We start from the raw sequence: 14,490 nt of genomic DNA, 5'->3' as shown, positions 1-14,490 counted from the left end.
CATTTACACCTTTCTACAAATTAATGACTTTAAATTGATATGTACAAAAGTTAGAGGTCTAAAATTAATCGATGACAAAGTTAAAGGACTAAATTTTTTTTTCCTATTTTATAAAATATTTAGAGAGTTTGAAAATATTGAAACTTAGTACAGACTTTTTTATATAAGTATGTGTTCTAAGTTAAATGTAGATGAGGAGTTTGATGATTTTGAAGAAGTGGTGGGTTCTGCTTTTGTCCATTGTGATTTTTTAGTATTCTTGCCTGATTATCTGTTTTAAATTTGGAGAAGATGGTTAAATTGTCTATCTTTTTGTTCATGGCTGTGTTGGATTTGGTTTCTTGACCTTTTTTTTTATGTGAACATAATGCCTTTTATTTTAAGGTGCTTGAAATATAATAAAGAATATGTAATTTTTTTTGTTTTGTTTTGTTTGGGACTTGAATGATATTTTGTTGAATTTAAGGAAAAATTTGAATTTGAAATAGAAAGAATTGCTGCTTGAGGCTAAATGCTTGGAATAATTGTTTTATTAATTGCTATAATTTTAGGCTTCTCTTTTATTTGATTTATAATAATGTACTCAATATTTATTTTTATGGACCTCTATTTGTTTGTTATATATACTACTCCATTTATACCATAGGCGTAGGATGCAAACACAAAATGCTTCAAATCCTATACCAGTTGTCAATAGTTGTTTACCTAACCAAATATCAACGGTAATAAAAAGATCAACTACAAATAATGTATGTGTGTATATATATATAGGGAAATTTTTTTTTGGTCCATTAACTTTGTCCGCGATTAATTTTAGTACACTAACTTTCGTTGTTATCACATTTTGACCAATAATTTACAGAAATGGGTCAATTAAGCACGATGGTGAACGAAAATTGGATTTTTTGCCATAAAATAGCATGTGCACGGCACATGCTCTTTAATTTGAGGATTTTTAGTCCCATGTGGCACTATAGTGTTACATGGCACTTGAGGTGGCAATTTTTGGAGGGAAAAATGTTAGTTTTCCCTCCCAAAGCCAATTACCAACTAATGAAAAGGGAAAAATAATCTTCATTGAGGAATGGGTTTCTCATCACCACCATTTTTGTAGCAAAAATTTTAGATTTCACATAATAATAGAGTGAATCGTAAAAGAGGGGAGAGAAATTAGGGCTGAAGAATTTGGGGAGTTATGCTTCTATTCGTTCTGCTTCTGAAAAATTTGACAAGATGTACACGTCAGTGTCTATGTGGAAATACACGTGGCTATACTGGCTGCTTTTTCACCATGGCCTTGCCAAGTCAGCAAGTTTCGGTGGAAATGGTTAAATTAGCTGGAAAATTGGCAATAAAATTCTAATTTGTATTTAATTGACCCATTTCTATAAATTATTGATCAAAATGTGATAACAACGAAAGTTAGTGTACTAAAATTAACTGTGGACAAAGTTAATAGACCAAATTTTTTTCCCTATATATATATATATGTGCTGATATTTTATTGTATTGTGTCATGATATTATATATAATGTGTTTTTTATGCGCTGAAAAAATTATAGGTTCAGCAAGTCCTTCAACTGATAGAAGGGCTCAACAACGGGAATAATGGAGAATAGTTACTTCCGAACGACGCCATGGAATGACATCCGAGCAAAAGGTTGCATACTTGGCGCAACGTTGGACATCTTATCATCATATACGAGTACAAGTTGCAAGGCCTACAAATAATGATGTTCAAACTAATACTAATTTAGGTGCATATTACAATACAAGTACAAATGACATCAAAATGTGAATCAAATTCAAGGTACGCATATTTACTGTCAAAATAAATAATTGATCAACAAACAAAATAATATGATATAAAAGTCAAAATTAGTGTTACATAATTCGCAAAAAGTTATTGATATATCATAGTTTTGTGGTTTGGTAGAAAGTACTAGGCAGAGAATATTATTTGATCGCAAACGATGAATTTTCTATGAATATTGTTGCATTTCTAAGATATTTCCCCATAGAGTCTTGCTCTTATGATTGTCTCCAGTGATTAAAACCCATCCATTTAGATCAGTAGTTTTTGGCATTACATATTTACTCAATGTTGTAAGATTTTCTTTAAAAATCTTTGTGTTCGTATCACGTACACATTTGGATCAATAGTTTTTACCACACACCCTATACGCATATAAAACTATTTTTTACTAAAGCTTCTATTGTACTTATTTATTTGATTGCTTTTATTTAAAGAAAAAGGCATGGACATAATTTTTTTAATGTAATACAAAGAAAAAGAAAAGAGAAAAATATATTACTTCAAGATAAAACAAATAATTTTAATACAGAAAATATTAAAAAATACAATAGAAGAGAGAAAAAACTAAAACTTGAATAAATATAAATAATTGTATAAAAAATTAGATTTTTTAATTGCAAATGGTGGGAACATGGAAGTTGGAGAGAATGGAATTATGGGAGTTGAAGAGTGAAATAAAATGGCACACCAAAAATCCCAAACTCCCTTCTCTTTAATTATTACAAGAGTATAGATTTTGAACACTGTACATTTTTGTTATTTGTTTTTTTCTCCAACATGAATTATATATTTTTAACAGTGCTTATTACTTTCAACATTCTTTTGCCAATATCCTCATATATATTCTTAACTTACAATTTTAATTGTTTGTAGGAACTGATTTAAATATAATGCAATACATTTATTATATGAGCCTAATAATCTATAATAATGTTTTGTCAATCTACAAACGCGTCAACATAGGTAGAAGTGTGGATCAAAATGCGATCGACGATGAAGGTATATGTATTCACAATACTAATATGATTTTGTATTATTTAGATTCTAATTTTATGTTTTGATCTTATAATTAATTTTAGGAATTGAGCCAAATACCGTACGACACACTTATCATGTATGCCCAATAACCTATGACAATGTTCTGTCAATCTATGAATATGTGTATACAAGTAGAAATGAATCAGAATGTGATTGATGATTGAGGTATCCATATTCACACTTCGGATACGATTTTCTATTACTTAGAGTTCACTACCCTTCATCAATTATATAGGAAATAGGGTAAAGAAAAAATTTATTTTTATTTTTAATTATTTATTTACAGAAGATGATTCTTACACAATGAGACAATTTCTTTCGATAAGTGTGGCGATACACATAGAGGTCTAAATCAAGATGTAAATCTTGACCAAGACATGTATATTCACAATTTTCATCTATTTAATAGTTACCGATCTTATAGTATTTAATTTTTTATGTTTTAATATGTGGTTCCTTTATTTTTTTTAAGAATAAATCTTTAATTGGACTTAACTGCTTGACCTTCTTTTATCCATTGAATTACTTATTTTTTGATTATGCCTCAGTACTGTGATTCATGTATGTGATTCTAGACTCAAATAGAAAAATTGATATGTAGTGAGAATATTATAACATATCAATTTATGCAATTATTCATTTATGTTATTATTTTTTTATATAATTAATAATTAGGGCCTTTTATATATATGCATTCAATCTAAATCATGCAAAATATAGATTAGTCAATAACTAGCTATACTATGCAAATTCTTATGATTATTTACGGATTTAATCCTCCTTTTTGAGCTAAAAATGCTCCTAATCTTGTGAATTTATTGCATATTCAACTAAAAAGGGATGATATGGAATAAAGATGGTAGAATTGAACCAAAAATGGATATTGAAGGCATCAAAAAGGGAAGAGAAGATTTCAAGGCAGCTTTGCAGGATTCACTAAATGTGCCCACGTTTAGTGATTTGATCAACACAGATGAAGAAATGAAAAACGCGATTTTCGCAAGAGAAAAAAAGAATGATTTGCTGAATTTGGGAAAGGACTCCTTTAAAGACGTGATTGATGATTTATTAATATTTTTTAAATCAATCATGTACTTATTCCCCCCTACGTCTAGATTCGTAGGAGACTTTTATTATAAATAGTGGGGGTCTCTCCACTTGCAGAAAAACTTTGAATTGAAGAGACTACTTTGAATTCAATATACAACTTCATTTTCATATTCTCTCTTTAGTTTTAATTCTTTGCCCAAGGTTAATGGAATTCCACTTCTTAGTGTGTTCTTCCATTAACATATCCGGCTAAATTCTTTATTTTTCGGTTAAGGTTACGATAATTGCTTGATTCGTAATTTTTGTGAGATCTAATTTGCTCTTTTCACACTTGTTAAATAAGTATTCATGTTATTTTCTGTGCCGTTATTAAAAACATCTGATTTATGAATAATGTGGCCAATTGTTCATCATCAAGAATGTTTGGTTAGATAATTGAACTTTACAAATCCGTGTAATTATTTATTTAGTTCAAGACTAGTAGCACCGTAGCGTAATTAATTATGTGAAAGTAGTTAGTTATGTTATGGGTAATGTATGATCTAATTTAAATGAATTATCCTCGTACGAATTTGTTAATTAGAATCAGGTCTTTCTAATTCTTAATACTATTAATAGATTAAATCTTGTGGACGTTCCTAGGGTTGTCTGTTAATTAGGGATCTAGCCAACGGTCATACATTGGCTGACGAAAAGGTAAGAAAATGTAAGGTTGTTAGGTCGTACCAACAACCATAACTGATTTATTTATTTATACAAGTGTTATTTTTGCATCAATGATCAACTCACAAGAATCAAGCATGATCTTGACCTTAACCTGAAAAGCTCTCTCTCATATTCTCTTTAGGTAATTTTAATTGTTTTGTAGTTTATTTTAGTTTGTAATTGTTACTCTCTATCATCAAACATCTCCCCCCACTATTTTCTTTTTCTTAAAGAAATCGACTTAAATCGGTCCCTAGGGAATCGATCCTACTCCCACTTTTGTAAGTGTTGTAGAAATTATTTTTGGTGATTTTGGCACCCATCAAATCCATACACTTGTGAAACCACAAAAAATAATTCCTACAACACTTGCGAAAGTGGGAGTAGGGTCGATTCCACAGGAACTGGTTTAAATCGATTACTTAAAAAAAAACAAAATAGTGGGGGGAGTGTTTGATGATAGAGAGTGATAATTACAAACTAAAATAAACTAGAAATCAATTAAAATTACCTGGCAAGAATATGAGAGAGAGCTTTTCCGATTAAGGTCAGGATCATGCTTAATTCTTGTGAGTTGATCATTAACGCAAAAATAATACTTGTATAAACAAATAAATCGTTATGGTTGTTGGTACGACCTAACAGTCTTACCTTTTCTTACCTTTTCGTCAGCCAAGGTACGAACGTTGGCTAGATCCCTAATTAACATACAACCCTGGGAACGTCCACAAGATTTAATCTATTAACAGTATTAAGAATTAGAAAGACCTGATTCTAATCAACAAATTCCTACGAGGATAATTTATTTAAATTAGATCATGCATTCCTCATAACATAACTAACTACTTTGACATAATTAATTATGCTACAGTGCTACTGAGTATTGAACTAAACAAATAATTACACGGATTTGTAAGTTCAATTAGCTAAGCAAACCTTCTTAATAATGAACAATTGACCACATTATTCATGAATCAGATGTTTTCAATACGGCACAGGGAATAAGATGAATACTTATTTAACAAGTGTAAAAAGAGCAGATTAGATCTCACAACAATTTATGAATCAAGTAATTACCGTAACCTTAATCGAAAAATAAAGAGTTTAGCCGGACTTAATGGAAGAACACACTAAGAAGTGGAATTCCATTAACCTTGGGCAAAGAATTAAAACTAAAGAGAGAATATGAAAATGAAGTTGTATATTGAATTCAAAGTAGTCTCTTCAATTCAAAGTTTTCCTACAAATGGAGACCCCCTCTATTTATAATAAAAGTCTCCTATGAATCTAGACGTGGAGGGGATAAGTACATGATTGGTTCTAAAAATGTTAATAAATTATCAATCACGTCTTTAAAGGAGTCCTTTCGAAAATTCAGCAAATCATTCTTCTTTTCTCTTGCGAAAATCGTGTTTTTCCATTTTTCATCCGTGTTGACCAAATCACTAAGCGTGGGCCCGTTTAGTCAATCCCGCAAAGCTGCCTTGAAATATTCTCTTCTCTTTTTGATGCCTTCAATATCCGTTTTTGGCTCGATTCTACTATCTTTGTCCCATATCATCCCTTTTTAGCTGAATATGCAATAAATTCACAAGATTAGGAGTATTTTTTGGCTAAAAAAGGAGTATTTTTGCGTAGTTATCAAATACCCCCACACTTAGCTTTTTGCTTGTCCTCAAGCAAAATCAAAATCAATTATGCATTCAAAATCCCTCCAAACTTGAATATTCTCAAGGCAAATTGTAATTACGTGCGAAGTAAATGACCTATTTTATGGAAAGGATAATTCAACATGTATCCAAATAAGTTTTCACATAATAACTATTATAAAAATCAATCATATAGAACTAGTGGACTATTTTCTCTCCACTTTCCATTCTCTCAAGTGTATGTATGGTTCAAGTGTTTCTCTCGACACTTACTATGACAATATTTCACCATAAGCTTGCCTATACACCACATTTCCACCACTTTAAAATATGCGCATACATGGATCAAAAGGATTTTGATTTTGGTTGTAATGGGGCAACGGTTTGGGGGTAGGATAAAAGGATAATGAGGTTAAATTCCAAAAAATCAATTAGAGTACCAAAAAATTTGAGTGAACAATAATTCGAAGCTCTCAAAGTTTACTCATTTACCCTAAAAGTTTTTCGACAATTTATTGAACTATGCCTTTTTTATTTCTTTTGGAGAGTTAATACATTTTTTTTTTATCTTTTTCTCTTTTTCTTTTTGTTTCATTTTTTTTATGGCAAGAAAATTGCTTCATTTTTTTTTCTCTTTTTTGCCACTTGGTTTTTTTTTTCTTTTCTTTTCTTTTTTTCCTCTCCATTTTTTTTGTGTGATAGGCATAGAACAAGAAAATTGATGTCGGCTCCCACAAAGTGATGAAGACCACAATTTGGAACCCCCACAATTATTTTGAGATATCATGAAGATTACAATGGTCATTTCCCATTTTGAGAACTTTTTCTTTTGAATGTAAACCCATTTCTCTTGATGCTCTAATAATTCTTGGAAGGGTCAAAATCAAGGGTTTAAACAAACGACGGAATATGTTTGTGTATAATGGCTTGTATCAACAAAATAGGTCAAAAGGGCTCAAACGAGTTCTCTAAAGTTTAAATGTGGTGTGGTGGTTAATGAAGGTCGAAAGTGATTTCTAATGTCTTTATCATATCCAAATAAAAATGCACATTTATGTGGCTTCGATGTGGTTCAAGGCAAATTCTAGGAAGACAAAGTCATAGAAGTATTTTTCTCTCAAGAAAGAATGAAATTTAACATGAATATATTAAGCTCAAAATCTCACGAGATGTGTTTTAGTCCACTAATCCTATATCAAAAGATTTCAGCTCAAGTCATTTTGGTAAAAGTAAGTTTCAACTTGTGAATTATCCTTAAATATAGAACATGCATTCTTTTGCACATAACGTCATTAAGCCAAGAATAGTCCTAGATTGAAAGGGTTTCATCATGCCAAAAATTTTCCACAAAAATTCGATGAAAATTTCCTCATTTCAAGTCAACTTAAAAAAGAAAAGGAAGAGTTTTAACTAAGTTCGTCCCTCAAAACTTTCATCAAGTATTTCCACCAAGCATATCAAAGTTTTTCATCAAGCACAAAAATCCTGCCAAGCACATTCAACAAGCACAAAAGAAAATCATCCACCACCAAACATCAACGAAAAATTATCAAGTATAAGCTCAACAACCACACCCCATACTTAAAATTCACATTGTCCTCAATGTAAACATTGACATGCAACTCAAAGATATATAAAATTAAAATTGAGAGGGTTAAGGAAACGTCCCTGAGTGCATGCCATCAAGTGGTCAAGGTGTTGGTGGATTGTCATTTCGTCTCGCCAACGGTGGAATGGTGGAAGCTTTGGAGAGATTTCTTGGCGGCGGGTGAGAGCAACTGTGAGAGAGAAGGAATTTTGGTCAAAGCAATTGATAGAGATGAAGACTTAGTTAAGGGTTTTGCCCCACTTTCCCCTTTTTATTTTGATATATATTTTTTTTTCAATTTTTTTTTATTAATGAAAAGATAAATACATAAAAGTAGGTGTGTGGAAGTGTTTTTGATAGCCTACTTTGTCTCACTAAACGTGGGCATGCTTAATAACAAATCTATTGTTGCGGGTGAGCTAGACAGATTAGGATGATCCTTTAGACGTGGGCACGCTTAATGAAATCAACAAATTTATTCAATTTGGGATTTCAGACAGATTTGAATGCTTCATTAAATGTGGGCACGCTTTGCAAAATTCAATAAAAACACTAATATTGAAATGAAATGAATCGAAAAAGAGGAGAAGGGATAGAAATTCATCGCAGTGCACCAAAGATGGTGTGGACCGAGGAAAACATTGAGGTTCATGAGAGAATTCTTCCTCGAACTTATTTTGTCATGAAAAGCTTTGTTCTTATAAGTTCTCAGACTAGATGTGGAGTTTTTATAACCATCGAATTTAGTTTTTTCTTGCACCAATGGACTAATGAAGTCTTTCAATTTGCATTTGCTGGTGCACAGCTCCTTGAGGAACTTTGCATAGTGAGGTATTCTTTTGATTGCATGGATCAATGGAATGTGTACCACCACTTTGCTAACAGTTCAAGTATTTCCTTCTTCCCCCCATCCTCCTTTTTGGCAAATCTTTCTAGCAATGGAGATTTGGCTATTAACACCTTGTGATGTTCATTGTCGGTTGTTTTGGGCTTGTTGGTTTGCTTTTGAGAAATTTTTATCTTTTGATCTGGTTCACCTTGCTGGACATATTAACACCTTAGTGTCGTTTTTGTTCATATTTGGTTGCAACTCTTTTTCACTATGAAAGACAAAAACACTAGCATTTTGTTTGGGGTCAATAACAGACTGGGAAGGTAATTTACCTTGAGATTTCAATTTACTAACATATGATGCCAGTTGACTGATTTGGTCTAGATTCTGAATGCTCATTTGGGTCTGCTGTTGGTACTGTTGGGTCTGCTGTTGGATTTGCTTCTGGTTGTTCACGAGTATCTTCATCATATCTTCGAGAGACGGACTTGGCTTAGAATCGGATTAAGGTGGAGTCCAGGTTTGAGATCGACAAATGTAGCTAAGACTGGGGTAATCTGTCCATCCTGGATCTGACACGTTGAAATGAGGATGATATTCTCTTTATGGTGGTCCAAAAAGTCCTCCAATAATATTGGCATGCTCGATGGTTTCTTCTTGAAGCATAGGGCACAAATCGGTGGGTTGTGCCATAGAATTACATATTTGACAAGCCTTCACTCGTTGGAATTCTTCTTCGGCAACTCTTTCAACAAGGGATAAAAGTTTATCTAAACGATCATAAATGGAAGATTCGTTTACCTCATTAATCGGTAGATTATCGTATCTAGTCCCAAACATTTGAGTGTTGGCCCCCATGATTGCAAATAGACTGTGTGATATGGTTCACTCTAGGTGTCCAAGATCTCTTATGCTAACTCTAGCTCGAAAGAAGTTGGTGTCTTTTGGACTTGTTGCTTGGTTTCAAAATCTCCGTCCAATCTTCTCAATCTCGAATCAGATTCAAATTCACCTGGCGAGAATATTATAGTATTAAACCAAGTAACAAAAAAAAATTAAGAAGAAATAAACTTAAAAAACGCCAGTCCCCGGCAACGACGCCAAAATTTGGTGGGTGCCGAAACCACCTCTTGATGTGTCTATAAAACATCTCAAAATTTTAAATATTAATATTTTCAGTAACAATTTTATTACCACATACTCATTAGTTATTCTAAGGTTCTATTTACTTTGATGTATTAGTTTAAATAAGAAAAATAGTATAGCTTAGTATAGTGTTTACTTTGAGGTATGGGAGCCCGATATTAGACCATGGACCTTGTACTAATCACTGTTCTAACTATATAACTCATCGCACTTGGGGAGATGTGATGTGTAATACTGATGACCACAACCAATCTGGTAAGTATGTGGTTTTTCAATTTTGTGCACAAATACTTTTGCTTTTAATACATCTCAAAGAGTTCAATAGTAATTTCTCCATGCTACCCATGTGTATCAATCAAGAAACACATGACTAAATTTTATCTTGATGCATTAATACATCTAAATAAACAACTTATAAGTAATTCAAGGGCCTTTTATCATTTATTTAATTAAGGATAATCTTATCACTCATTTAATCGAATACTCGAAGTAAATTATGTAATCTTAGATTGGATTTTGCGGAGATGAAGCTTCATTCATAATATTAGACCATCTAATATGACAACCGCAAAATGTGATCTTTTCTCTGTCCACATCGATATCATAATATTGCAAGAACTTTTTATAAGAGTAAGGGATATATCAGAATGCAGTTGCCCATACCAAGAACATGCGTACATTGTGGCGCCAAATTATTTCAAGGTGAAACATCTCAACCTTTTGATCATAATAGAATGATAGCATTGCATCCAACCGAATTGTAATCATTGTTTAATAACAATCGGCGAAAGGGTGACATTTCAGACAATACTATCGAGCTTACAACCGTGTACTCTCTTTCACATCTAGGGGTGTTTATATTGATGAAAATTTAGCACATGCTGGTCAAGGAGTATATGCATTTCGTGCCCATGGTTTAATATATCATTGGATGGAAAGTTTTCTCCCAACTTTAAATTATAGATCGAGATATATGCAAATGTGGATAGAAGATACTAAGCATGAAATAGGCGATTGACTCTTAGAAAATTAAGAATTGGATAGAAATATAACAATGAAGCTACAGAGGGTTCTGAAGCAATGTAGTCCCTTTGTTCGTATATTTCGACAAGGTCAACATTCATATTTACCTAAGTGCAGATTCGTCATCAAACAATAAACACCTAATTAACATCAATATGCTCTTCCTACAACATCTCAAGTTGCTGCAATTATTGTTGATGGCGAAGGAATAGAAAATTTGAATAATCGGGACATTGCGATCGAAGCAATGGATAGACGTCTTTTGAATATTAAAGATGTTGTTGGCTATTATGATCCTTTGCAATATCCTTTACTTCTTCCTCATGGTATATATGGTTGGGATATTAACTATTACTGAAAGATATTTAACATGTTGAGACTTTTATGCATATATATTCCAAATTTGATATATGCTTAAATTTTAATAATTTAACTTAATTTAAAAAGTAAATTTAGAATCAATTCTAACCATTTATAGAATTAAATATTTAATATCTTAGATTCGTGAGAATGACACTTCTTTGATACTTCAAGGATGTTGTTTGTTGCAACAGTATGTGGTGGACAATTATGTAAAAATTAAAACTCAGATGCTTAGATAGATAAATCAAGATCAACACATATCCGGGTAGAATTTTACCAAGGCCTTCAAGATTATTTATATAGTGGTGAAACTAATGCAGGTACAACTTTGCTACTTTCTCCATTTGAATTTAATGATTGGTAATGTTACTAAAAAGTAATAAGTATTTACTAATTTAAGTAATGGGGTTTATAAAATAGTGCTCTCATCATCTTTTATTAGAAGTCCACGTGATATGTATCAACGATATCAAATGCCATGGCTTTGATGAAAGTATATCAAAAGCTAGATTTAATGCTCAGTATGACATGTAATCCAAATTGGGTGGAGATGAAAAGGGAGTTGAAGAGAGGACAAATCCCACAAGATCACCCAAATTTGAAAACAAGAGTATTTCGAGGAAAATTTAAAGAATTTAAAAAGGGTATAGTGGATAGAGGTGTTCTGGGAAAGGTCCGTACTGATATGTATTGTAGCACCCCCTTCGCTACAAGGGCTATATCTTCCCTAAACGTCTTAGTTAAAGTAATCCCTGTGTTCATATATATAAATTTGCATTTAATCATCTAATCAATTCGCATACGTAATCCCAACACGTCATAGCAGGTATTAACAACTTACAACATTATATATAAATCAAACACCACAAGTAGTCCACACAGTTAATCTCCACTCCTACGTTCTCTTTATACAAATAAAATACAATTTATACTCTAACTGACAAAGAGGAGAAAACAGCATACTGGCCTGACCTGCCTGAGTATAGCGTATAGAATTATTCTTCAACAATCAGACACCTCAAAATTTACTCTTGAAAGAAAATGTTAGCAGAGGGATGAGCCTGCCACTCAGTAAGCAAATAACTAGCCCTATCTATATATGCATATCAAACACAGCCCAAACAAGACAAACATGCAACACGCATGGAATAAAATCAATTTAATTCCAACATAATCAATTGTAGTACACCACATAGCTATCTCACAATAAAATAATCAATTAAACTCCATTTTTCCTAGTTTGCTTACCAGAAGGTGATATCGTGTTTTTCCCATCAACTCAATCTCACCGTCATATAAATTAAAGTGAACCCCCTTGACAGCCGGCTCATCATTCTCATTTCGCACATAGCATTTTTATTTCGCATCAAAGCTCTTTCATTGCGCACATAGCATTTTCTTTTCGCACATAGCACTTTCTTTTCGCACATAGCATTTTCAACACGTCAAGGGGTATTCACACCACAATTATATTCAATTTCCACCACTCCCTCATTTCCACATATCACCATTCTTGTGAGCAACTAGTAACGTAAAACCATATATCAATACATTCTTATTTTCAGACACCCACAACACAACATACAACAAACATGATATTTCAACGTATTTTCTCATTCCACGTACACAATATCGTTACTTAAATCAGAACATTCATCACTCATATACTTTCAGATAAATCCATGTCAGCATGAACCACAAATTCAAATGATAGTAAAATCACAAATAAAGATACATATATAGATAATACTAATTATTTACTTACCTCAACCTTACAACGTTTCTTTCTACTCAATCTCTAATTGTCAGTCCTTTCACCTCACCCCTGTATCCTATAATGAATTATATCACATACAATTAATATATTGAGAATATCATAATTTCTTTTAAATACAATATTAAATATTATTCGTATAATTTCTAATAATTCTTTAATATTCCACTTCTATCGACGTACAAATCTTTGTTTTTCCTCTTTATTAACATACCATTATTAAATATAATTCTCGGAGTATTTCTATGAACTTTCTATCAATTTCTCGCTATTATATTCTTTAATTGAACAATAATACATATAATTGCGTATTTGGTTAACATTCCGATGGAATTGTACAGATTAGCTATAGTAATATTCAAATCTAATAAATTTAATAATCTAATTTACCAACGACATCATTTTTATATCCAATTCGATATTTAATTTGACACTATTTTAAATAGCCAAACTCGTAAAATACTCCGATTAAATAATACATAACTTAGCATAAACAACATTTAATTAAACGGAGTAATTAAGAAATTAATTATACTAATTAATATGAATTAAAATAGAAATTTTCGTACCGCGGTTTTCAGTTTTTCCGCGAGAGAGAAGGGTGCAACTTTTCTTTAATTGTGTGTGAATGTGTGTGTATTATTGTGCATGTGCCCACCGCCTCACTTCATACAATATATATATATATGTTATTTATGATATATATATATATAATATGATTATTTTATTATTTTATTTATTTAATTAAACTTTTCTCAAAATACCATTTACGTCCTTTCTAATTTTCTTAATTAATATAATTTGCTCTCAAATATTATAACAAACTCCAATTTAACCCGTCCAAGCTTTATTATATTCCAATTATAGAACATAATTTATTTACTAATTAACCAAGTTTCATAAAAATTTACCAATTAATCCCCCAATTATATATTATAATTTTTGGGCCGTTACATGTATGTTATTGAGTACAAAAAACGAGCATTACCATTTGGACACTTGTTGGTCATATTTGAAAATAGTGATAAATTGCGCACTCCTGAAGACTTTGATCAAATGGCAAGTACTGAAATTCCACTAAACAAAGATGAGCCTGCATTATATGAAGCTATTATGAAGCACATGATTCATGTGCCATGTGGTCATTACAATCCTCAGTCTTCATATGTATGAAAGAAGGAAAATGTAAAAAGAAAATTTTCAAATCTAGTTGTGTCATATACTTCTCAAGTAAATAATTTATACCCACTTTATCGAAAATAAGAATGTCTACCTATTCCGTTAAATAGTACTTCTCAAATAATGGTTGATAATGGATGGGTTGTTCCCTATAACCCATGGCTTCTTTTAAATTACGATTATCATATCAATATTGAAGTTCGTGGAGGGATCAAGGGAGTAATGTACAAAGATAAATACATCCATAATGGTCTAGATAGACCAGTTATGGAATTGCACGATGGGCAAATTATGATGAAATTCAACAATTTATTGATGGTAGATGGG

The 14,490-nt window shown here is 31.8% G+C and overlaps 1 pseudogene; it reads left to right on the top strand.

Moving 5' to 3' along the window:
- The first annotated feature begins 10,471 nt into the window (after positions 1–10,471).
- Positions 10,472–14,157, top strand: LOC148786893 (uncharacterized; annotated as a pseudogene).
- The last annotated feature ends 333 nt before the right edge of the window (positions 14,158–14,490 follow it).

The sequence above is a fragment of the Sesamum indicum genome, linkage group LG9 (genome assembly GCF_026168435.1).
Source record: "Sesamum indicum cultivar Baizhima isolate 11 linkage group LG9, ASM2616843v1, whole genome shotgun sequence".
NCBI classification, from domain to species: domain Eukaryota; kingdom Viridiplantae; phylum Streptophyta; class Magnoliopsida; order Lamiales; family Pedaliaceae; genus Sesamum; species Sesamum indicum.
Note: the sequence above shows the minus strand (reverse complement) of the source record. Positions and strands in the feature narration are given on the sequence as shown.